Raw genomic sequence first — 23707 nt, forward strand, 5'->3', positions numbered from 1 at the left:
GAGCCTTGCCACCTCACGTCGTTGTGTATTTCTGTACTGCTATTTATTCTTTATGTGAATCCATGCCAGACCCCATGCTGGAGAAGGAACAAGTTACTTACCTGTAACTGTTGTACTCTTTCGTCCTGTCCCCTTTCCTCCATACTGCATGGGCGCCTCTCGTTAGGGAAGGGAGACGGAACCTTTTTCACCAGAAGAAATCTTCCCATTTAAATTTAGAGGCACGCGGGGGCGTAGCCCTGGGAGCATGCGCTCGCCTGACTCTGCCCACCGGCGCCAGTCCCCTTTTCCGCGTCAACAGGAACAGGCCCATTTCACCAGCGCTCCTGGGATTGTCTTCGGACATGTAATACCACGCGCTCTTCCCCGGATACTTTCTTCTGTCTTTCCTCCCCGATGCATTTCGACTTCAGCGGGCTTCAGCAGATGTCCAGCCTGCGAGGTGCTCTTCCCTACATCGGATCCCCACGTTCTTTGCCTCCGCTGCCTTGGCCCCGACCATGGATGGGAGGGTTGCACAAAATGCAAAGCACATTCTTTGCGTGCTTTGACTAGCTAGGTGGACAGAGCTCTTCGAGAAGTCGCCCCCAGAGGACTTGAAGGACTTTTGTCAGTCATAAGTCAAGGCCTAAGGGAGGGCTGCTCTTTTCCAGTGCACCCCGCAAGGGCGACTTCTTCCCAAGGAAACGCCCAGACGGGAGGAACCGCTCAGTTTCTCACACCAGCACGGGTACCGAGGCTAATTCAGCTACCGGCGGCCAGGCCGAGGGGTCTGTAGATCCTTCCAGAGACAGTGCTGAGAGACCGCAAGGTTCTTTTACCGGGTGTACACCTGAGGGGCTATGCACTTGTACCTGCAACATGGCAGAGGGGGCGCCTGTACCCAGCACTACCGGCAACTCTGCTGAGGGTGACAATCCTACCAGGCCTCGGCCTGAGGTGCAGGGTAGGTCTCATGCTCCATCGCCAAGAGTCCTGGAGGAGGCCGGGCCCAGTGAGCCAAGCACCATGACTTTGGCACATGGCATGCAGCTCGACAAGATGGCCACCACGCCAGACAAGATGGCCGCCCGAGGAATGCAGCAGGTGGGAGAACGAGTTACAAGGTGGGACTGGTGTCAACCAGGTACGTGGCCTACAGTTTATCCTTCAGCAGCACAGGACAGGTTTACCCCGCAAACAGCTAGACAGAGTATGCAGCGGCATCAGCTGCCGTCCGCTACCTGTCAATATCACCTGCCAACCCACGGGCCTGCGCCGACAGGTTCTTTGAAAAGTTCCTCATGCTCATGTCCTCAGATGGGGTCCTTCCTTAGGGATGTAATCATGGACATGCTCGCTCTGGCCCCTCCCCCTGCACCTATAGTTATTCCTCCTATAGCTCCAGCACTGCAGGCCCCGTTGCAGCCCCTGCTGCCACGCCGGCTCCTTCGATTCTGGCGCCCCTGCCTTCCACTGTTCAGGCGGTTCCGTACTAGCCTCTGCTGCAGCCTCCGGCTCCGGTCTCCACACCGCAGCCCTCGGCGCCCAGCACCCCTCCACCCGTTCCAGACAAGCCGGACACCCTGATGGATGCAGACGAGGAAAAAGACCTCGACACACCATCAACAGTCTAGGCCTTCCACGAATGACTCACAGGTCTGGCAGAGTGAAGGCTTCAGCCCCGGCGTGGGAACTCAACGTGGTACTGACAAGGCTCATGGGGGCCGCCTTCGAACCTATGCATCAGGCCACTCTCAAGTTCCTTTCGTGGAAAACGCCTTTTATTGTGGCCATCATCCCTGCCAGGAGGGTAGTTGAGATCCAGGCCCTGTCCTGCAAGCGGCCTTATCTGACTTTTCACATCACGAGGGTGGTGCTGCGGGCGCACCCTTCCTTCATGCCAAAGGTTCCATCAGAATTCCACCTCAACAAACATTTGGTGTTGCCTGTGTTTTTTCCGAAGAGTTTACGGAAGATGTCTCAACCTTTCGTGAACTTTGGTCCTGTGAACCATGGGAAAGCTTGGTCCAAGGCTTCCATTTCCAGGTGGCTCTCCGCCTGTATTACACACTGTCACCGTTTGGCAAACCGACCAATGCCTGACCGGCTGAGAGCTCATTCGACCAGAGCGATCGCTGCGACGACTTCGTTCCTGTCTGGTGTGCCCCTGCTGGACATCTGCAGGGCTGCTATGTGGAGGTCTACACACACCTTCACAAGATTCTACAGCGTCGAAAGGGATTCCAGAGAGGACTCCAGGGTCGGCCAAGCAGTGCTACGCAACCTGTTCCCTTGAAGGTGAGCCTGTTCCGGAGGTAACAGTAATTGCTTCTGTTGAGCCTTGCCACCTCACGTCGTTGTGTATTTCTGTACTGCTATTTATTCTTTATGTGAATCCATGCCAGACCCCATGCTGGAGAAGGAACAAGTTACTTACCTGTAACTGTTGTACTCTTTCGTCCTGTCCCCTTTCCTCCATACTGCATGGGCGCCTCTCGTTAGGGAAGGGAGACGGAACCTTTTTCACCAGAAGAAATCTTCCCATTTAAATTTAGAGGCACGCGGGGGCGTAGCCCTGGGAGCATGCGCTCGCCTGACTCTGCCCACCGGCGCCAGTCCCCTTTTCCGCGTCAACAGGAACAGGCCCATTTCACCAGCGCTCCTGGGATTGTCTTCGGACATGTAATACCACGCGCTCTTCCCCGGATACTTTCTTCTGTCTTTCCTCCCCGATGCATTTCGACTTCAGCGGGCTTCAGCAGATGTCCAGCCTGCGAGGTGCTCTTCCCTACATCGGATCCCCACGTTCTTTGCCTCCGCTGCCTTGGCCCCGACCATGGATGGGAGGGTTGCACAAAATGCAAAGCACATTCTTTGCGTGCTTTGACTAGCTAGGTGGACAGAGCTCTTCGAGAAGTCGCCCCCAGAGGACTTGAAGGACTTTTGTCAGTCATAAGTCAAGGCCTAAGGGAGGGCTGCTCTTTTCCAGTGCACCCCGCAAGGGCGACTTCTTCCCAAGGAAACGCCCAGACGGGAGGAACCGCTCAGTTTCTCACACCAGCACGGGTACCGAGGCTAATTCAGCTACCGGCCGCCAGGCCGAGGGGTCTGTAGATCCTTCCAGAGACAGTGCTGAGAGACCGCAAGGTTCTTTTACCGGGTGTACACCTGAGGGGCTTTGCACTTGTACCTGCAACATGGCAGAGGGGGCGCCTGTACCCAGCACTACCGGCAACTCTGCTGAGGGTGACATTCCTACCAGGCCTCGGCCTGAGGTGCAGGGTAGGTCTCATGCTCCATCGTCAAGAGTCCTGGAGGAGGCCGGGCCCAGTGAGCCAAGCACCATGACTTTGGCACGTGGCATGCAGCTCGACAAGATGGCCACCACGCCAGACAAGATGGCCGCCCGAGGAATGCAGCAGGTGGGAGAACGAGTTACAAGGTGGGACTGGTGTCAACCAGGTACGTGGCCTACAGTTTATCCTTCAGCAGCACAGGACAGGTTTACCCCGCAAACAGCTAGACAGAGTATGCAGCGGCATCAGCAGCTGTCCGCTACCCGTCAATATCACCTGCCAACCCACGGGCCTGCGACGACAGGTTCTTTGAAAAGTTCCTCATGCTCATGTCCTCAGATGGGGTCCTTCCTTAGGGATGTAATCATGGACATGCTCGCTCTGGCCCCTCCCCCTGCACCTATAGTTATTCCTCCTATAGCTCCAGCACTGCAGGCCCCGTTGCAGCCCCTGCTGCCAAGCCGGCTCCTTCGATTCTGGCGCCCCTGCCTTCCACTGTTCAGGCGGTTCCGTACTAGCCTCTGCTGCAGCCTCCGGCTCCGGTCTCCACACCTCAGCCCTCGGCGCCCAGCACCCCTCCACTCGTTCCAGACAAGCCGGACACCCTGGTGGATGCAGATGAGAAAAAGACCTCGACACACCATCAACAGTCTAGGCCTTCCACGAATGACTCACAGGTCTGGCAGAGTGAAGGCTTCAGCCCCGGCGTGGGAACTCAACGTGGTACTGACAAGGCTCATGGGGGCCGCCTTCGAACCTATGCATCAGGCCACTCTCAAGTTCCTTTCGTGGAAAGCGCCTTTTATTGTGGCCATCATCCCTGCCAGGAGGGTAGTTGAGATCCAGGCCCTGTCCTGCAAGCAGCCTTATCTGACTTTTCACATCACGAGGGTGGTGCTGCGGGCGCACCCTTCCTTCATGCCAAAGGTTCCGTCAGAATTCCATCTCAACAAACATTTGGTGTTGCCTGTGTTTTTTCCGACACCTTTGTCGCTGGCTGGAAGGACTTTGCACTCGCTGGATGTGGCGCGTGCTCTGAAGTTCTATGTGGCACGCACAAAGAGTTTACGGAAGATGTCTCAACCTTTCGTGAACTTTGGTCCTGTGAACCATGGGAAAGCTTGGTCCAAGGCTTCCATTTCCAGGTGGCTCTCCGCCTGTATTACACACTGTCACCGTTTGGCAAACCGACCAATGCCTGACCGGCTGAGAGCTCATTCCACCAGAGCGATCGCTGCGACGACTTCGTTCCTGTCTGGTGTGCCCCTGCTGGACATCTGCAGGGCTGCTATGTGGAGGTCTACACACACCTTCACAAGATTCTACAGCGTCGAAAGGGATTCCAGAGAGGACTCCAGGGTCGGCCAAGCAGTGCTACGCAACCTGTTCCCTTGAAGGTGAGCCTGTTCCGGAGGTAACAGTAATTGCTTCTGTTGAGCCTTGCCACCTCACGTCGTTGTGTATTTCTGTACTGCTATTCTTTATGTGAATCCATGCCAGACCCCATGCTGGAGAAGGAACAAGTTACTTACCTGTAACTGTTGTACTCTTTCGTCCTGTCCCCTTTCCTCCAGACTGCATGGGCGCCTCTCGTTAGGGAAGGGAGACGGAACCTTTTTCACCAGAAGAAATCTTCCCATTTAAATTTAGAGGTACGCGGGGGCGTAGCCCTGGGAGCATGCGCTCGCCTCACTCTGCCCACCGGCGCCAGTCCCCTTTTCCGCGTCAACAGGAACAGGCCCATTTCACCAGCGCTCCTGGGATTGTCTTCGGACATGTAATACCACGCGCTCTTCCCCGGATACTTTCTTCTGTCTTTCCTCCCCGATGCATTTCGACTTCAGCGGGCTTCAGCAGATGTCCAGCCTGCGAGGTGCTCTTCCCTACATCGGATCCCCACGTTCTTTGCCTCCGTTGCCTTGGCCCCGACCATGGATGGGAGGGTTGCACAAAATGCAAAGCACATTCTTTGCGTGCTTTGACTAGCTAGGTGGACAGAGCTCTTCGAGAAGTCGCCCCCAGAGGACTTGAAGGACTTTTGTCAGTCATAAGTCAAGGCCTAAGGGAGGGCTGCTCTTTTCCAGTGCACCCCGCAAGGGCGACTTCTTCCCAAGGAAACGCCCAGACGGGAGGAACCGCTCAGTTTCTCACACCAGCACGGGTACCGAGGCTAATTCAGCTACCGGCGGCCATGCCGAGGGGTCTGTAGATCCTTCCAGAGACAGTGCTGAGAGACCGCAAGGTTCTTTTACCGGGTGTACACCTGAGGGGCTATGCACTTGTACCTGCAACATGGCAGAGGGGGCGCCTGTACCCAGCACTACCGGCAACTCTGCTGAGGGTGACATTCCTACCAGGCCTCGGCCTGAGGTGCAGGGTAGGTCTCATGCTCCATCGCCAAGAGTCCTGGAGGAGGCCGGGCCCAGTGAGCCAAGCACCATGACTTTGGCACGTGGCATGCAGCTCGACAAGATGGCCACCACGCCAGACAAGATGGCCGCCCGAGGAATGCAGCAGGTGGGAGAACGAGTTACAAGGTGAGACTGGTGTCAACCAGCTACGTGGCCTACAGTTTAACCTTCAGCAGCACAGGACAGGTTTACCCCGCAAACAGCTAGACAGAGTATGCAGCGGCATCAGCAGCCGTCCGCTACCCGTCAATATCACCTGCCAACCCACGGGCCTGCGACGACAGGTTCTTTGAAAAGTTCCTCATGCTCATGTCCTCAGATGGGGTCCTTCCTTAGGGATGTAATCATGGACATGCTCGCTCTGGCCCCTCCCCCTGCACCTATAGTTATTCCTCCTATAGCTCCAGCACTGCAGGCCCGTTGCAGCCCCTGCTGCCACGCCGGCTCCTTCGATTCTGGCGCCCCTGCCTTCCACTGTTCAGGCGGTTCCGTACTAGCCTCTGCTGCAGCCTCCGGCTCCGGTCTCCACACCTCAGCCCTCGGCGCCCAGCACCCCTCCACTCGTTCCAGACAAGCCGGACACCCTGGTGGATGCAGACGAGGAAAAAGACCTCGACACACCATCAACAGTCTAGGCCTTCCACGAATGACTCACAGGTCTGGCAGAGTGAAGGCTTCAGCCCCGGCGTGGGAACTCAACGTGGTACTGACAAGGCTCATGGGGGCCGCCTTCGAACCTATGCATCAGGCCACTCTCAAGTTCCTTTCGTGGAAAACGCCTTTTATTGTGGCCATCATCCCTGCCAGGAGGGTAGTTGAGATCCAGGCCCTGTCCTGCAAGCGGCCTTATCTGACTTTTCACCTCACGAGGGTGGTGCTGCGGGCGCACCCTTCCTTCATGCCAAAGGTTCCGTCAGAATTCCACCTCAACAAACATTTGGTGTTGCCTGTGTTTTTTCCGACACCTTTGTCGCTGGCTGGAAGGACTTTGCACTCGCTGGATGTGGCGCGTGCTCTGAAGTTCTATGTGGCACGCACAAAGAGTTTTTACGGAAGATGTCTCAACCTTTCGTGAACTTTGGTCCTGTGAACCATGGGAAAGCTTGGTCCAAGGCTTCCATTTCCAGGTTGCTCTCCGCCTGTATTACACACTGTCACCGTTTGGCAAACCGACCAATGCCTGACCGGCTGAGAGCTCATTCCACCAGAGCGATCGCTGCGACGACTTCGTTCCTGTCTGGTGTGCCCCTGCTGGACATCTGCAGGGCTGCTATGTGGAGGTCTACACACACCTTCACAAGATTCTACAGCGTCGAAAGGGATTCCAGAGAGGACTCCAGGGTCGGCCAAGCAGTGCTACGCAACCTGTTCCCTTGAAGGTGAGCCTGTTCCGGAGGTAACAGTAATTGCTTCTGTTGAGCCTTGCCACCTCACGTCGTTGTGTATTTCTGTACTGCTATTCTTTATGTGAATCCATGCCAGACCCCATGCTGGAGAAGGAACAAGTTACTTATCTGTAACTGTTGTACTCTTTCGTCCTGTCCCCTTTCCTCCATACTGCATGGGCGCCTCTCGTTAGGGAAGGGAGACGGAACCTTTTTCACCAGAAGAAATCTTCCCATTTAAATTTAGAGGCACGCGGGGGCGTAGCCCTGGGAGCATGCGCTCGCCTGACTCTGCCCACCGGCGCCAGTCCCCTTTTCCGCGTCAACAGGAACAGGCCCATTTCACCAGCGCTCCTGGGATTGTCTTCGGACATGTAATACCACGCGCTCTTCCCCGGATACTTTCTTCTGTCTTTCCTCCCCGATGCATTTCGACTTCAGCGGGCTTCAGCAGATGTCCAGCCTGCGAGGTGCTCTTCCCTACATCGGATCCCCACGTTCTTTGCCTCCGCTGCCTTGGCCCCGACCATGGATGGGAGGGTTGCACAAAATGCAAAGCACATTCTTTGCGTGCTTTGACTAGCTAGGTGGACAGAGCTCTTCGAGAAGTCGCCCCCAGAGGACTTGAAGGACTTTTGTCAGTCATAAGTCAAGGCCTAAGGGAGGGCTGCTCTTTTCCAGTGCACCCCGCAAGGGCGACTTCTTCCCAAGGAAACGCCCAGACGGGAGGAACCGCTCAGTTTCTCACACCAGCACGGGTACCGAGGCTAATTCAGCTACCGGCCGCCAGGCCGAGGGGTCTGTAGATCCTTCCAGAGACAGTGCTGAGAGACCGCAAGGTTCTTTTACCGGGTGTACACCTGAGGGGCTATGCACTTGTACCTGCAACATGGCAGAGGGGGCGCCTGTACCCAGCACTACCGGCAACTCTGCTGAGGGTGACAATCCTACCAGGCCTCGGCCTGAGGTGCAGGGTAGGTCTCATGCTCCATCGCCAAGAGTCCTGGAGGAGGCCGGGCCCAGTGAGCCAAGCACCATGACTTTGGCACATGGCATGCAGCTCGACAAGATGGCCACCACGCCAGACAAGATGGCCGCCCGAGGAATGCAGCAGGTGGGAGAACGAGTTACAAGGTGGGACTGGTGTCAACCAGGTACGTGGCCTACAGTTTATCCTTCAGCAGCACAGGACAGGTTTACCCCGCAAACAGCTAGACAGAGTATGCAGCGGCATCAGCTGCCGTCCGCTACCTGTCAATATCACCTGCCAACCCACGGGCCTGCGCCGACAGGTTCTTTGAAAAGTTCCTCATGCTCATGTCCTCAGATGGGGTCCTTCCTTAGGGATGTAATCATGGACATGCTCGCTCTGGCCCCTCCCCCTGCACCTATAGTTATTCCTCCTATAGCTCCAGCACTGCAGGCCCCGTTGCAGCCCCTGCTGCCACGCCGGCTCCTTCGATTCTGGCGCCCCTGCCTTCCACTGTTCAGGCGGTTCCGTACTAGCCTCTGCTGCAGCCTCCGGCTCCGGTCTCCACACCGCAGCCCTCGGCGCCCAGCACCCCTCCACCCGTTCCAGACAAGCCGGACACCCTGATGGATGCAGACGAGGAAAAAGACCTCGACACACCATCAACAGTCTAGGCCTTCCACGAATGACTCACAGGTCTGGCAGAGTGAAGGCTTCAGCCCCGGCGTGGGAACTCAACGTGGTACTGACAAGGCTCATGGGGGCCGCCTTCGAACCTATGCATCAGGCCACTCTCAAGTTCCTTTCGTGGAAAACGCCTTTTATTGTGGCCATCATCCCTGCCAGGAGGGTAGTTGAGATCCAGGCCCTGTCCTGCAAGCGGCCTTATCTGACTTTTCACATCACGAGGGTGGTGCTGCGGGCGCACCCTTCCTTCATGCCAAAGGTTCCATCAGAATTCCACCTCAACAAACATTTGGTGTTGCCTGTGTTTTTTCCGAAGAGTTTACGGAAGATGTCTCAACCTTTCGTGAACTTTGGTCCTGTGAACCATGGGAAAGCTTGGTCCAAGGCTTCCATTTCCAGGTGGCTCTCCGCCTGTATTACACACTGTCACCGTTTGGCAAACCGACCAATGCCTGACCGGCTGAGAGCTCATTCCACCAGAGCGATCGCTGCGACGACTTCGTTCCTGTCTGGTGTGCCCCTGCTGGACATCTGCAGGGCTGCTATGTGGAGGTCTACACACACCTTCACAAGATTCTACAGCGTCGAAAGGGATTCCAGAGAGGACTCCAGGGTCGGCCAAGCAGTGCTACGCAACCTGTTCCCTTGAAGGTGAGCCTGTTCCGGAGGTAACAGTAATTGCTTCTGTTGAGCCTTGCCACCTCACGTCGTTGTGTATTTCTGTACTGCTATTCTTTATGTGAATCCATGCCAGACCCCATGCTGGAGAAGGAACAAGTTACTTACCTGTAACTGTTGTACTCTTTCGTCCTGTCCCCTTTCCTCCAGACTGCATGGGCGCCTCTCGTTAGGGAAGGGAGACGGAACCTTTTTCACCAGAAGAAATCTTCCCATTTAAATTTAGAGGTACGCGGGGGCGTAGCCCTGGGAGCATGCGCTCGCCTCACTCTGCCCACCGGCGCCAGTCCCCTTTTCCGCGTCAACAGGAACAGGCCCATTTCACCAGCGCTCCTGGGATTGTCTTCGGACATGTAATACCACGCGCTCTTCCCCGGATACTTTCTTCTGTCTTTCCTCCCCGATGCATTTCGACTTCAGCGGGCTTCAGCAGATGTCCAGCCTGCGAGGTGCTCTTCCCTACATCGGATCCCCACGTTCTTTGCCTCCGCTGCCTTGGCCCCGACCATGGATGGGAGGGTTGCACAAAATGCAAAGCACATTCTTTGCGTGCTTTGACTAGCTAGGTGGACAGAGCTCTTCGAGAAGTCGCCCCCAGAGGACTTGAAGGACTTTTGTCAGTCATAAGTCAAGGCCTAAGGGAGGGCTGCTCTTTTCCAGTGCACCCCGCAAGGGCGACTTCTTCCCAAGGAAACGCCCAGACGGGAGGAACCGCTCAGTTTCTCACACCAGCACGGGTACCGAGGCTAATTCAGCTACCGGCGGCCAGGCCGAGGGTCTGTAGATCCTTCCAGAGACAGTGCTGAGAGACCGCAAGGTTCTTTTACCGGGTGTACACCTGAGGGGCTATGCACTTGTACCTGCAACATGGCAGAGGGGGCGCCTGTACCCAGCACTACCGGCAACTCTGCTGAGGGTGACATTCCTACCAGGCCTCGGCCTGAGGTGCAGGGTAGGTCTCATGCTCCATCGCCAAGAGTCCTGGAGGAGGCCGGGCCCAGTGAGCCAAGCACCATGACTTTGGCACGTGGCATGCAGCTCGACAAGATGGCCACCACGCCAGACAAGATGGCCGCCCGAGGAATGCAGCAGGTGGGAGAACGAGTTACAAGGTGAGACTGGTGTCAACCAGCTACGTGGCCTACAGTTTAACCTTCAGCAGCACAGGACAGGTTTACCCCGCAAACAGCTAGACAGAGTATGCAGCGGCATCAGCAGCCGTCCGCTACCCGTCAATATCACCTGCCAACCCACGGGCCTGCGACGACAGGTTCTTTGAAAAGTTCCTCATGCTCATGTCCTCAGATGGGGTCCTTCCTTAGGGATGTAATCATGGACATGCTCGCTCTGGCCCCTCCCCCTGCACCTATAGTTATTCCTCCTATAGCTCCAGCACTGCAGGCCCGTTGCAGCCCCTGCTGCCACGCCGGCTCCTTCGATTCTGGCGCCCCTGCCTTCCACTGTTCAGGCGGTTCCGTACTAGCCTCTGCTGCAGCCTCCGGCTCCGGTCTCCACACCTCAGCCCTCGGCGCCCAGCACCCCTCCACTCGTTCCAGACAAGCCGGACACCCTGGTGGATGCAGACGAGGAAAAAGACCTCGACACACCATCAACAGTCTAGGCCTTCCACGAATGACTCACAGGTCTGGCAGAGTGAAGGCTTCAGCCCCGGCGTGGGAACTCAACGTGGTACTGACAAGGCTCATGGGGGCCGCCTTCGAACCTATGCATCAGGCCACTCTCAAGTTCCTTTCGTGGAAAACGCCTTTTATTGTGGCCATCATCCCTGCCAGGAGGGTAGTTGAGATCCAGGCCCTGTCCTGCAAGCGGCCTTATCTGACTTTTCACCTCACGAGGGTGGTGCTGCGGGCGCACCCTTCCTTCATGCCAAAGGTTCCGTCAGAATTCCACCTCAACAAACATTTGGTGTTGCCTGTGTTTTTTCCGACACCTTTGTCGCTGGCTGGAAGGACTTTGCACTCGCTGGATGTGGCGCGTGCTCTGAAGTTCTATGTGGCACGCACAAAGAGTTTTTACGGAAGATGTCTCAACCTTTCGTGAACTTTGGTCCTGTGAACCATGGGAAAGCTTGGTCCAAGGCTTCCATTTCCAGGTTGCTCTCCGCCTGTATTACACACTGTCACCGTTTGGCAAACCGACCAATGCCTGACCGGCTGAGAGCTCATTCCACCAGAGCGATCGCTGCGACGACTTCGTTCCTGTCTGGTGTGCCCCTGCTGGACATCTGCAGGGCTGCTATGTGGAGGTCTACACACACCTTCACAAGATTCTACAGCGTCGAAAGGGATTCCAGAGAGGACTCCAGGGTCGGCCAAGCAGTGCTACGCAACCTGTTCCCTTGAAGGTGAGCCTGTTCCGGAGGTAACAGTAATTGCTTCTGTTGAGCCTTGCCACCTCACGTCGTTGTGTATTTCTGTACTGCTATTCTTTATGTGAATCCATGCCAGACCCCATGCTGGAGAAGGAACAAGTTACTTATCTGTAACTGTTGTACTCTTTCGTCCTGTCCCCTTTCCTCCATACTGCATGGGCGCCTCTCGTTAGGGAAGGGAGACGGAACCTTTTTCACCAGAAGAAATCTTCCCATTTAAATTTAGAGGCACGCGGGGGCGTAGCCCTGGGAGCATGCGCTCGCCTGACTCTGCCCACCGGCGCCAGTCCCCTTTTCCGCGTCAACAGGAACAGGCCCATTTCACCAGCACTCCTGGGATTGTCTTCGGACATGTAATACCACGCGCTCTTCCCCGGATACTTTCTTCTGTCTTTCCTCCCCAATGCATTTCGACTTCAGCGGGCTTCAGCAGATGTCCAGCCTGCGAGGTGCTCTTCCCTACATCGGATCCCCACGTTCTTTGCCTCCGCTGCCTTGGCCCCGACCATGGATGGGAGGGTTGCACAAAATGCAAAGCACATTCTTTGCGTGCTTTGACTAGCTAGGTGGACAGAGCTCTTCGAGAAGTCGCCCCCAGAGGACTTGAAGGACTTTTGTCAGTCATAAGTCAAGGCCTAAGGGAGGGCTGCTCTTTTCCAGTGCACCCCGCAAGGGCGACTTCTTCCCAAGGAAACTCCCAGACGGGAGGAACCGCTCAGTTTCTCACACCAGCACGGGTACCGAGGCTAAATCAGCTACCGGCCGCGAGGCCGAGGGGTCTGTAGATCCTTCCAGAGACAGTGCTGAGAGACCGCAAGGTTCTTTTAACGGGTGTACACCTGAGGGGCTATGCACTTGTACCTGCAACATGGCAGAGGGGGCGCCTGTACCCAGCACTACCGGCAACTCTGCTGAGGGTGACATTCCTACCAGGCCTCGGCCTGAGGTGCAGGGTAGGTCTCATGCTCCATCGTCAAGAGTCCTGGAGGAGGCCGGGCCCAGTGAGCCAAGCACCATGACTTTGGCACGTGGCATGCAGCTCGACAAGATGGCCACCACGCCAGACAAGATGGCCGCCCGAGGAATGCAGCAGGTGGGAGAACGAGTTACAAGGTGGGACTGGTGTCAACCAGGTACGTGGCCTACAGTTTATCCTTCAGCAGCACAGGACAGGTTTACCCCGCAAACAGCTAGACAGAGTATGCAGCGGCATCAGCAGCTGTCCGCTACCCGTCAATATCACCTGCCAACCCACGGGCCTGCGACGACAGGTTCTTTGAAAAGTTCCTCATGCTCATGTCCTCAGATGGGGTCCTTCCTTAGGGATGTAATCATGGACATGCTCGCTCTGGCCCCTCCCCCTGCACCTATAGTTATTCCTCCTATAGCTCCAGCACTGCAGGCCCCGTTGCAGCCCCTGCTGCCAAGCCGGCTCCTTCGATTCTGGCGCCCCTGCCTTCCACTGTTCAGGCGGTTCCGTACTAGCCTCTGCTGCAGCCTCCGGCTCCGGTCTCCACACCTCAGCCCTCGGCGCCCAGCACCCCTCCACTCGTTCCAGACAAGCCGGACACCCTGGTGGATGCAGATGAGAAAAAGACCTCGACACACCATCAACAGTCTAGGCCTTCCACGAATGACTCACAGGTCTGGCAGAGTGAAGGCTTCAGCCCCGGCATGGGAACTCAACGTGGTACTGACAAGGCTCATGGGGGCCGCCTTCGAACCTATGCATCAGGCCACTCTCAAGTTCCTTTCGTGGAAAGCGCCTTTTATTGTGGCCATCATCCCTGCCAGGAGGGTAGTTGAGATCCAGGCCCTGTCCTGCAAGCAGCCTTATCTGACTTTTCACATCACGAGGGTGGTGCTGCGGGCGCACCCTTCCTTCATGCCAAAGGTTCCGTCAGAATTCCATCTCAACAAACATTTGGTGTTGCCTGTGTTTTTTCCGACACCTTTGTCGCTGGCTGGAAGGACTTTGCACTCGCTGGATGTGGCGCGTGCTCTGAAGTTCTATGTGGCACGCACAAAGAGTTTACGGAAGATGTCTCAACCTTTCGTGAACTTTGGTCCTGTGAACCATGGGAAAGCTTGGTCCAAGGCTTCCATTTCCAGGTTGCTCTCCGCCTGTATTACACACTGTCACCGTTTGGCAAACCGACCAATGCCTGACCGGCTGAGAGCTCATTCCACCAGAGCGATCGCTGCGACGACTTCGTTCCTGTCTGGTGTGCCCCTGCTGGACATATGCAGGGCTGCTATGTGGAGGTCTACACACACCTTCACAAGATTCTACAGCGTCGAAAGGGATTCCAGAGAGGACTCCAGGGTCGGCCAAGCAGTGCTACGCAACCTGTTCCCTTGAGGGTGAGCCTGTTCCGGAGGTAACAGTAATTGCTTCTGTTGAGCCTTGCCACCTCATGTCGTTGTGTATTTCTGTACTGCTATTCTTTATGTGAATCCATGCCAGACCCCATGCTGGAGAAGGAACAAGTTACATACCTGTAACTGTTGTACTCTTTCGTCCTGTCCCCTTTCCTCCATACTGCATGGGCGCCTCTCGTTAGGGAAGGGAGACGGAACCTTTTTCACCAGAAGAAATCTTCCCATTTAAATTTAGAGGCACGCGGGGGCGTAGCCCTGGGAGCATGCGCTCGCCTGACTCTGCCCACCGGCGCCAGTCCCCTTTTCCGCGTCAACAGGAACAGGCCCATTTCACCAGCGCTCCTGGGATTGTCTTCGGACATGTAATACCACGCGCTCTTCCCCGGATACTTTCTTCTGTCTTTCCTCCCCGATGCATTTCGACTTCAGCGGGCTTCAGCAGATGTCCAGCCTGCGAGGTGCTCTTCCCTACATCGGATCCCCACGTTCTTTGCCTCCGCTGCCTTGGCCCCGACCATGGATGGGAGGGTTGCACAAAATGCAAAGCACATTCTTTGCGTGCTTTGACTAGCTGGGTGGACAGAGCTCTTCGAGAAGTCGCCCCCAGAGGACTTGAAGGACTTTTGTCAGTCATAATTCAAGGCCTAAGGGAGGGCTGCTCTTTTCCAGTGCACCCCGCAAGGGCGACTTCTTCCCAAGGAAACGCCCAGACGGGAGGAACCGCTCAGTTTCTCACACCAGCACGGGTACCGAGGCTAATTCAGCTACCGGCAGCCAGGCCGAGGGGTCTGTAGATCCTTCCAGAGACAGTGCTGAGAGACCGCAAGGTTCTTTTACCGGGTGTACACCTGAGGGGCTATGCACTTGTACCTGCAACATGGCAGAGGGGGCGCCTGTACCCAGCACTACCGGCAACTCTGCTGAGGGTGACATTCCTACCAGGCCTCGGCCTGAGGTGCAGGGTAGGTCTCATGCTCCATCGCCAAGAGTCCTGGAGGAGGCCGGGCCCAGTGAGCCAAGCACCATGACTTTGGCACGTGGCATGCAGCTCGACAAGATGGCCACCACGCCAGACAAGATGGCCGCCCGAGGAATGCAGCAGGTGGGAGAACGAGTTACAAGGTGGGACTGGTGTCAACCAGCTACGTGGCCTACAGTTTATCCTTCAGCAGCACAGGACAGGTTTACCCCGCAAACAGCTAGACAGAGTATGCAGCGGCAGCAGCAGCCGTCCGCTACCTGTCAATATCACCTGCCAACCCACGGGCCTGCGACGACAGGTTCTTTGAAAAGTTCCTCATGCTCATGTCCTCAGATGGGGTCCTTCCTTAGGGATGTAATCATGGACATGCTCGCTCTGGCCCCTCCCCCTGCACCTATAGTTATTCCTCCTATAGCTCCAGCACTGCAGGCCCCGTTGCAGCCCCTGCTGCCACGCCGGCTCCTTCGATTCTGGCGCCCCTGCCTTCCACTGTTCAGGCGGTTCCGTACTAGCCTCTGCTGCAGCCTCCGGCTCCGGTCTCCACACCTCAGCCCTCGGCGCCCAGCACCCCTCCACTCGTTCCAGACAAGCCGGACACCCTGGTGGATGCAGACGAGGAAAAAGACCTCGACACACCATCAACAGTCTAGGCCTTCCACGAATGACTCACAGGTCTGGCAGAGTGAAGGCTTCAGCCCCGGCGTGGGAACTCAACGTGGTACTGACAAGGCTCATGGGGGCCGCCTTCGAACCTATGCATCAGGCCACTCTCAAGTTCCTTTCGTGGAAAACGCCTTTTATTGTGGCCATCATCCCTGCCAGGAGGGTAGTTGAGATCCAGGCCCTGTCCTGCAAGAGGCCTTATCTGACTTTTCACATCACGAGGGTGGTGCTGCGGGCGCACCCTTCCTTCATGCCAAAGGTTCCGTCAGAATTCCACCTCAACAAACATTTGGTGTTGCCTGTGTTTTTTCCGACACCTTTGTCGCTGGCTGGAAGGACTTTGCACTCGCTGGATGTGGCGCGTGCTCTGAAGTTCTATGTGGCACGCACAAAGAGTTTACGGAAGATGTCTCAACCTTTCGTGAACTTTGGTCCTGTGAACCATGGGAAAGCTTGGTCCAAGGCTTCCATTTCCAGGTGGCTCTCCGCCTGTATTACACACTGTCACCGTTTGGCAAACCGACCAATGCCTGACCGGCTGAGAGCTCATTCCACCAGAGCGATCGCTGCGACGACTTCGTTCCTGTCTGGTGTGCCCCTGCTGGACATCTGCAGGGCTGCTATGTGGAGGTCTACACACACCTTCACAAGATTCTACAGCGTCGAAAGGGATTCCAGAGAGGACTCCAGGGTCGGCCAAGCAGTGCTACGCAACCTGTTCCCTTGAAGGTTAGCCTGTTCCGGAGGTAACAGTAATTGCTTCTGTTGAGCCTTGCCACCTCACGTCGTTGTGTATTTCTGTACTGCTATTCTTTATGTGAATCCATGCCAGACCCCATGCTGGAGAAGGAACAAGTTACTTACCTGTAACTGTTGTACTCTTTTGTCCTGTCCCCTTTCCTCCAGACTGCATGGGCGCCTCTCGTTAGGGAAGGGAGACGGAACCTTTTTCACCAGAAGAAATCTTCCCATTTAAATTTAGAGGTACGCGGGGGCGTAGCCCTGGGAGCATGCGCTCGCCTCACTCCGCCCACCGGCGCCAGTCCCCTTTTCCGCGTCAACAGGAACAGGCCCATTTCACCAGCGCTCCTGGGATTGTCTTCGGACATGTAATACCACGCGCTCTTCCCCGGATACTTTCTTCTGTCTTTCCTCCCCGATGCATTTCGACTTCAGCGGGCTTCAGCAGATGTCCAGCCTGCGAGGTGCTCTTCCCTACATCGGATCCCCACGTTCTTTGCCTCCGCTGCCTTGGCCCCGACAATGGATGGGAGGGTTGCACAAAATGCAAAGCACATTCTTTGCGTGCTTTGACTAGCTAGGTGGACAGAGCTCTTCGAGAAGTCGCCCCCAGAGGACTTGAAGGACTTTTGTCAGTCATAAGTCAAGGCCTAAGGGAGGGCTGCTCTTTTCCAGTGCACCCCGCAAGGGCGACTTCTTCCCAAGGAAACGCCCAGACGGGAGGAACCGCTCAGTTTCTCACACCAGCACGGGTACCGAGGCTAATTCAGCTACCGGCGGCCAGGCCGAGGGGTCTGTAGATCCTTCCAGAGACAGTGCTGAGAGACCGCAAGGTTCTTTTACCGGGTGTACACCTGAGGGGCTATGCACTTGTACCTGCAACATGGCAGAGGGGGCGCCTGTACCCAGCACTACCGGCAACTCTGCTGAGGGTGACATTCCTACCAGGCCTCGGCCTGAGGTGCAGGGTAGGTCTCATGCTCCATCGCCAAGAGTCCTGGAGGAGGCCGGGCCCAGTGAGCCAAGCACCATGACTTTGGCACGTGGCATGCAGGTCGACAAGATGGCCACCACGCCAGACAAGATGGCCGCCCGAGGAATGCAGCAGGTGGGAGAACGAGTTACAAGGTGAGACTGGTGTCAACCAGCTACGTGGCCTACAGTTTAACCTTCAGCAGCACAGGACAGGTTTACCCCGCAAACAGCTAGACAGAGTATGCAGCGGCATCAGCAGCCGTCCGCTACCCGTCAATATCACCTGCCAACCCACGGGCCTGCGACGACAGGTTCTTTGAAAAGTTCCTCATGCTCATGTCCTCAGATGGGGTCCTTCCTTAGGGATGTAATCATGGACATGCTCGCTCTGGCCCCTCCCCCTGCACCTATAGTTATTCCTCCTATAGCTCCAGCACTGCAGGCCCGTTGCAGCCCCTGCTGCCACGCCGGCTCCTTCGATTCTGGCGCCCCTGCCTTCCACTGTTCAGGCGGTTCCGTACTAGCCTCTGCTGCAGCCTCCGGCTCCGGTCTCCACACCTCAGCCCTCGGCGCCCAGCACCCCTCCACTCGTTCCAGACAAGCCGGACACCCTGGTGGATGCAGACGAGGAAAAAGACCTCGACACACCATCAACAGTCTAGGCCTTCCACGAATGACTCACAGGTCTGGCAGAGTGAAGGCTTCAGCCCCGGCGTGGGAACTCAACGTGGTACTGACAAGGCTCATGGGGGCCGCCTTCGAACCTATGCATCAGGCCACTCTCAAGTTCCTTTCGTGGAAAACGCCTTTTATTGTGGCCATCATCCCTGCCAGGAGGGTAGTTGAGATCCAGGCCCTGTCCTGCAAGCGGCCTTATCTGACTTTTCACATCACGAGGGTGGTGCTGCGGGCGCACCCTTCCTTCATGCCAAAGGTTCCGTCAGAATTCCACCTCAACAAACATTTGGTGTTGCCTGTGTTTTTTCCGACACCTTTGTCGCTGGCTGGAAGGACTTTGCACTCGCTGGATGTGGCGCGTGCTCTGAAGTTCTATGTGGCACGCACAAAGAGTTTACGGAAGATGTCTCAACCTTTCGTGAACTTTGGTCCTGTGAACCATGGGAAAGCTTGGTCCAAGGCTTCCATTTCCAGGTTGCTCTCCGCCTGTATTACACACTGTCACCGTTTGGCAAACCGACCAATGCCTGACCGGCTGAGAGCTCATTCCACCAGAGCGATCGCTGCGACGACTTTGTTCCTGTCTGGTGTGCCCCTGCTGGACATCTGCAGGGCTGCTATGTGGAGGTCTACACACACCTTCACAAGATTCTACAGCGTCGAAAGGGATTCCAGAGAGGACTCCAGGGTCGGCCAAGCAGTGCTACGCAACCTGTTCCCTTGAAGGTGAGCCTGTTCTGGAGGTAACAGTAATTGCTTCTGTTGAGCCTTGCCACCTCACGTCGTTGTGTATTTCTGTACTGCTATTCTTTATGTGAATCCATGGCAGACCCCATGCTGGAGAAGGAACAAGTTACTTACCTGTAACTGTTGTACTCCTTCCTCCTGTCCCCTTTCCTCCATACTGCATGGGCGCCTCTCGTTAGGGAAGGGAGACGGAACCTTTTTCACCAGAAGAAATCTTCCCATTTAAATTTAGAGGCACGCGGGGGCGTAGCCCTGGGAGCATGCGCTCGCCTGACTCTGCCCACCGGCGCCAGTCCCCTTTTCCGCGTCAACAGGAACAGGCCCATTTCACCAGCGCTCCTGGGATTGTCTTCGGACATGTAATACCACGCGCTCTTCCCCGGATACTTTCTTCTGTCTTTCCTCCCCGATGCATTTCGACTTCAGCGGGCTTCAGCAGATGTCCAGCCTGCGAGGTGCTCTTCCCTACATCGGATCCCCACGTTCTTTGCCTCCGCTGCCTTGGCCCCGACCATGGATGGGAGGGTTGCACAAAATGCAAAGCACATTCTTTGCGTGCTTTGACTAGCTAGGTGGACAGAGCTCTTCGAGAAGTCGCCCCCAGAGGACTTGAAGGACTTTTGTCAGTCATAAGTCAAGGCCTAAGGGAGGGCTGCTCTTTTCCAGTGCACCCCGCAAGGGCGACTTCTTCCCAAGGAAACGCCCAGACGGGAGGAACCGCTCAGTTTCTCACACCAGCACGGGTACCGAGGCTAATTGAGCTACCGGCGGCCAGGCCGAGGGGTCTGTAGATCCTTCCAGAGACAGTGCTGAGAGACCGCAAGGTTCTTTTACCGGGTGTACACCTGAGGGGCTATGCACTTGTACCTGCAACATGGCAGAGGGGGCGCCTGTACCCAGCACTACCGGCAACTCTGCTGAGGGTGACATTCCTACCAGGCCTCGGCCTGAGGTGCAGGGTAGGTCTCATGCTCCATCGCCAAGAGTCCTGGAGGAGGCCGGGCCCAGTAAGCCAAGCACCATGACTTTGGCACGTGGCATGCAGCTCGACAAGATGGCCACCACGCCAGACAAGATGGCCGCCCGAGGAATGCAGCAGGTGGGAGAACGAGTTACAAGGTGAGACTGGTGTCAACCAGCTACGTGGCCTACAGTTTAACCTTCAGCAGCACAGGACAGGTTTACCCCGCAAACAGCTAGACAGAGTAGGCAGCGGCATCAGCAGCCGTCCGCTACCCGTCAATATCACCTGCCAACCCACGGGCCTGCGACGACAGGTTCTTTGAAAAGTTCCTCATGCTCATGTCCTCAGATGGGGTCCTTCCTTAGGGATGTAATCATGGACATGCTCGCTCTGTCCCCTCCCCCTGCATCTATAGTTATTCCTCCTATAGCTCCAGCACTGCAGGCCCGTTGCAGCCCCTGCTGCCACGCCGGCTCCTTCGATTCTGGCGCCCCTGCCTTCCACTGTTCAGGCGGTTCCGTACTAGCCTCTGCTGCAGCCTCCGGCTCCGGTCTCCACACCTCAGCCCTCGGCGCCCAGCACCCCTCCACTCGTTCCAGACAAGCCGGACACCCTGGTGGATGCAGACGAGGAAAAAGACCTCGACACACCATCAACAGTCTAGGCCTTCCACGAATGACTCACAGGTCTGGCAGAGTGAAGGCTTCAGCCCCGGCGTGGGAACTCAACGTGGTACTGACAAGGCTCATGGGGGCCGCCTTCGAACCTATGCATCAGGCCACTCTCAAGTTCCTTTCGTGGAAAACGCCTTTTATTGTGGCCATCATCCCTGCCAGGAGGGTAGTTGAGATCCAGGCCCTGTCCTGCAAGCGGCCTTATCTGACTTTTCACCTCACGAGGGTGGTGCTGCGGGCGCACCCTTCCTTCATGCCAAAGGTTCCGTCAGAATTCCACCTCAACAAACATTTGGTGTTGCCTGTGTTTTTTCCGACACCTTTGTCGCTGGCTGGAAGGACTTTGCACTCGCTGGATGTGGCGCGTGCTCTGAAGTTCTATGTGGCACGCACAAAGAGTTTTTACGGAAGATGTCTCAACCTTTCGTGAACTTTGGTCCTGTGAACCATGGGAAAGCTTGGTCCAAGGCTTCCATTTCCAGGTTGCTCTCCGCCTGTATTACACACTGTCACCGTTTGGCAAACCGACCAATGCCTGACCGGCTGAGAGCTCATTCCACCAGAGCGATCGCTGCGACGACTTCGTTCCTGTCTGGTGTGCCCCTGCTGGACATCTGCAGGGCTGCTATGTGGAGGTCTACACACACCTTCACAAGATTCTACAGCGTCGAAAGGGATTCCAGAGAGGACTCCAGGGTCGGCCAAGCAGTGCTACGCAACCTGTTCCCTTGAAGGTGAGCCTGTTCCGGAGGTAACAGTTATTGCTTCTGTTGAGCCTTGCCACCTCACGTCGTTGTGTATTTCTGTACTGCTATTCTTTATGTGAATCCATGCCAGACCCCATGCTGGAGAAGGAACAAGTTACTTACCTGTAACTGTTGTACTCTTTCGTCCTGTCCCCTTTCCTCCATACTGCATGGGCGCCTCTCGTTAGGGAAGGGAGACGGAACCTTTTTCACCAGAAGAAATCTTCCCATTTAAATTTAGAGGTACGCGGGGGCGTAGCCCTGGGAGCATGCGCTCGCCTGACTCTGCCCACCGGCGCCAGTCCCCTTTTCCGCGTCAACAGGAACAGGCCCATTTCACCAGCGCTCCTGGGATTGTCTTCGGACGTGTAATACCACGCGCTCTTCCCCGGATACTTTCTTCTGTCTTTCCTCCCCGATGCATTTCGACTTCAGCGGGCTTCAGCAGATGTCCAGCCAGCGAGGTGCTCTTCCCTACATCGGATCCCCACGTTCTTTGCCTCCGCTGCCTTGGCCCCGACCATGGATGGGAGGGTTGCACAAAATGCAAAGCACATTCTTTGCGTGCTTTGACTAGCTAGGTGGACAGAGCTCTTCGAGAAGTCGCCCCCAGAGGACTTGAAGGACTTTTGTCAGTCATAAGTCAAGGCCTAAGGGAGGGCTGCTCTTTTCCAGTTCACCCCGCAAGGGCGACTTCTTCCCAAGGAAACGCCCAGACGGGAGGAACCGCTCAGTTTCTCACACCAGCACGGGTACCGAGGCTAATTCAGCTACCGGCGGCCAGGCCGAGGGGTCTGTAGATCCTTCCAGAGACAGTGCTGAGAGACCGCAAGGTTCTTTTACCGGGTGTACACCTGAGGGGCTATGCACTTGTACCTGCAACATGGCAGAGGGGGCGCCTGTACCCAGCACTACCGGCAACTCTGCTGAGGGTGACATTCCTACCAGGCCTCGGCCTGAGGTGCAGGGTAGGTCTCATGCTCCATCGCCAAGAGTCCTGGAGGAGGCCGGGCCCAGTGAGCCAAGCACCATGACTTTGGCACGTGGCATGCAGCTCGACAAGATGGCCACCACGCCAGACAAGATGGCCGCCCGAGGAATGCAGCAGGTGGGAGAACGAGTTACAAGGTGGGACTGGTGTCAACCAGCTACGTGGCCTACAGTTTATCCTTCAGCAGCACAGGACAGGTTTACCCCGCAAACAGCTAGACAGAGTATGCAGCGGCATCAGCAGCCGTCCGCTACCTGTCAATATCACCTGCCAACCCACGGGCCTGCGACGACAGGTTCTTTGAAAAGTTCCTCATGCTCATGTCCTCAGATGGGGTCCTTCCTTAGGGATGTAATCATGGACATGCTCGCTCTGGCCCCTCCCCCTGCACCTATAGTTATTCCTCCTATAGCTCCAGCACTGCAGGCCCCGTTGCAGCCCCTGCTGCCACGCCGGCTCCTTCGATTCTGGCGCCCCTGCCTTCCACTGTTCAGGCGGTTCCGTACTAGCCTCTGCTGCAGCCTCCGGCTCCGGTCTCCACACCTCAGCCCTCGGCGCCCAGCACCCCTCCACTCGTTCCAGACAAGCCGGACACCCTGGTGGATGCAGACGAGGAAAAAGACCTCGACACACCATCAACAGTCTAGGCCTTCCACGAATGACTCACAGGTCTGGCAGAGTGAAGGCTTCAGCCCCGGCGTGGGAACTCAACGTGGTACTGACAAGGCTCATGGGGGCCGCCTTCGAACCTATGCATCAGGCCACTCTCAAGTTCCTTTCGTGGAAAACGCCTTTTATTGTGGCCATCATCCCTGCCAGGAGGGTAGTTGAGATCCAGGCCCTGTCCTGCAAGAGGCCTTATCTGACTTTTCACATCACGAGGGTGGTGCTGCGGGCGCACCCTTCCTTCATGCCAAAGGTTCCGTCAGAATTCCACCTCAACAAACATTTGGTGTTGCCTGTGTTTTTTCCGACACCTTTGTCGCTGGCTGGAAGGACTTTGCACTCGCTGGATGTGGCGCGTGCTCTGAAGTTCTATGTGGCACGCACAAAGAGTTTACGGAAGATGTCTCAACCTTTCGTGAACTTTGGTCCTGTGAACCATGGGAAAGCTTGGTCCAAGGCTTCCATTTCCAGGTGGCTCTCCGCCTGTATTACACACTGTCACCGTTTGGCAAACCGACCAATGCCTGACCGGCTGAGAGCTCATTCCACCAGAGCGATCGCTGCGACGACTTCGTTCCTGTCTGGTGTGCCCCTGCTGGACATCTGCAGGGCTGCTATGTGGAGGTCTACACACACCTTCACAAGATTCTACAGCGTCGAAAGGGATTCCAGAGAGGACTCCAGGGTCGGCCAAGCA

This window comes from Ambystoma mexicanum, chromosome 2q (genome assembly GCF_040938575.1).
Source record: "Ambystoma mexicanum isolate Mex_15411 chromosome 2q, UKY_AmexF1_1, whole genome shotgun sequence".
Taxonomy (NCBI): domain Eukaryota; kingdom Metazoa; phylum Chordata; class Amphibia; order Caudata; family Ambystomatidae; genus Ambystoma; species Ambystoma mexicanum.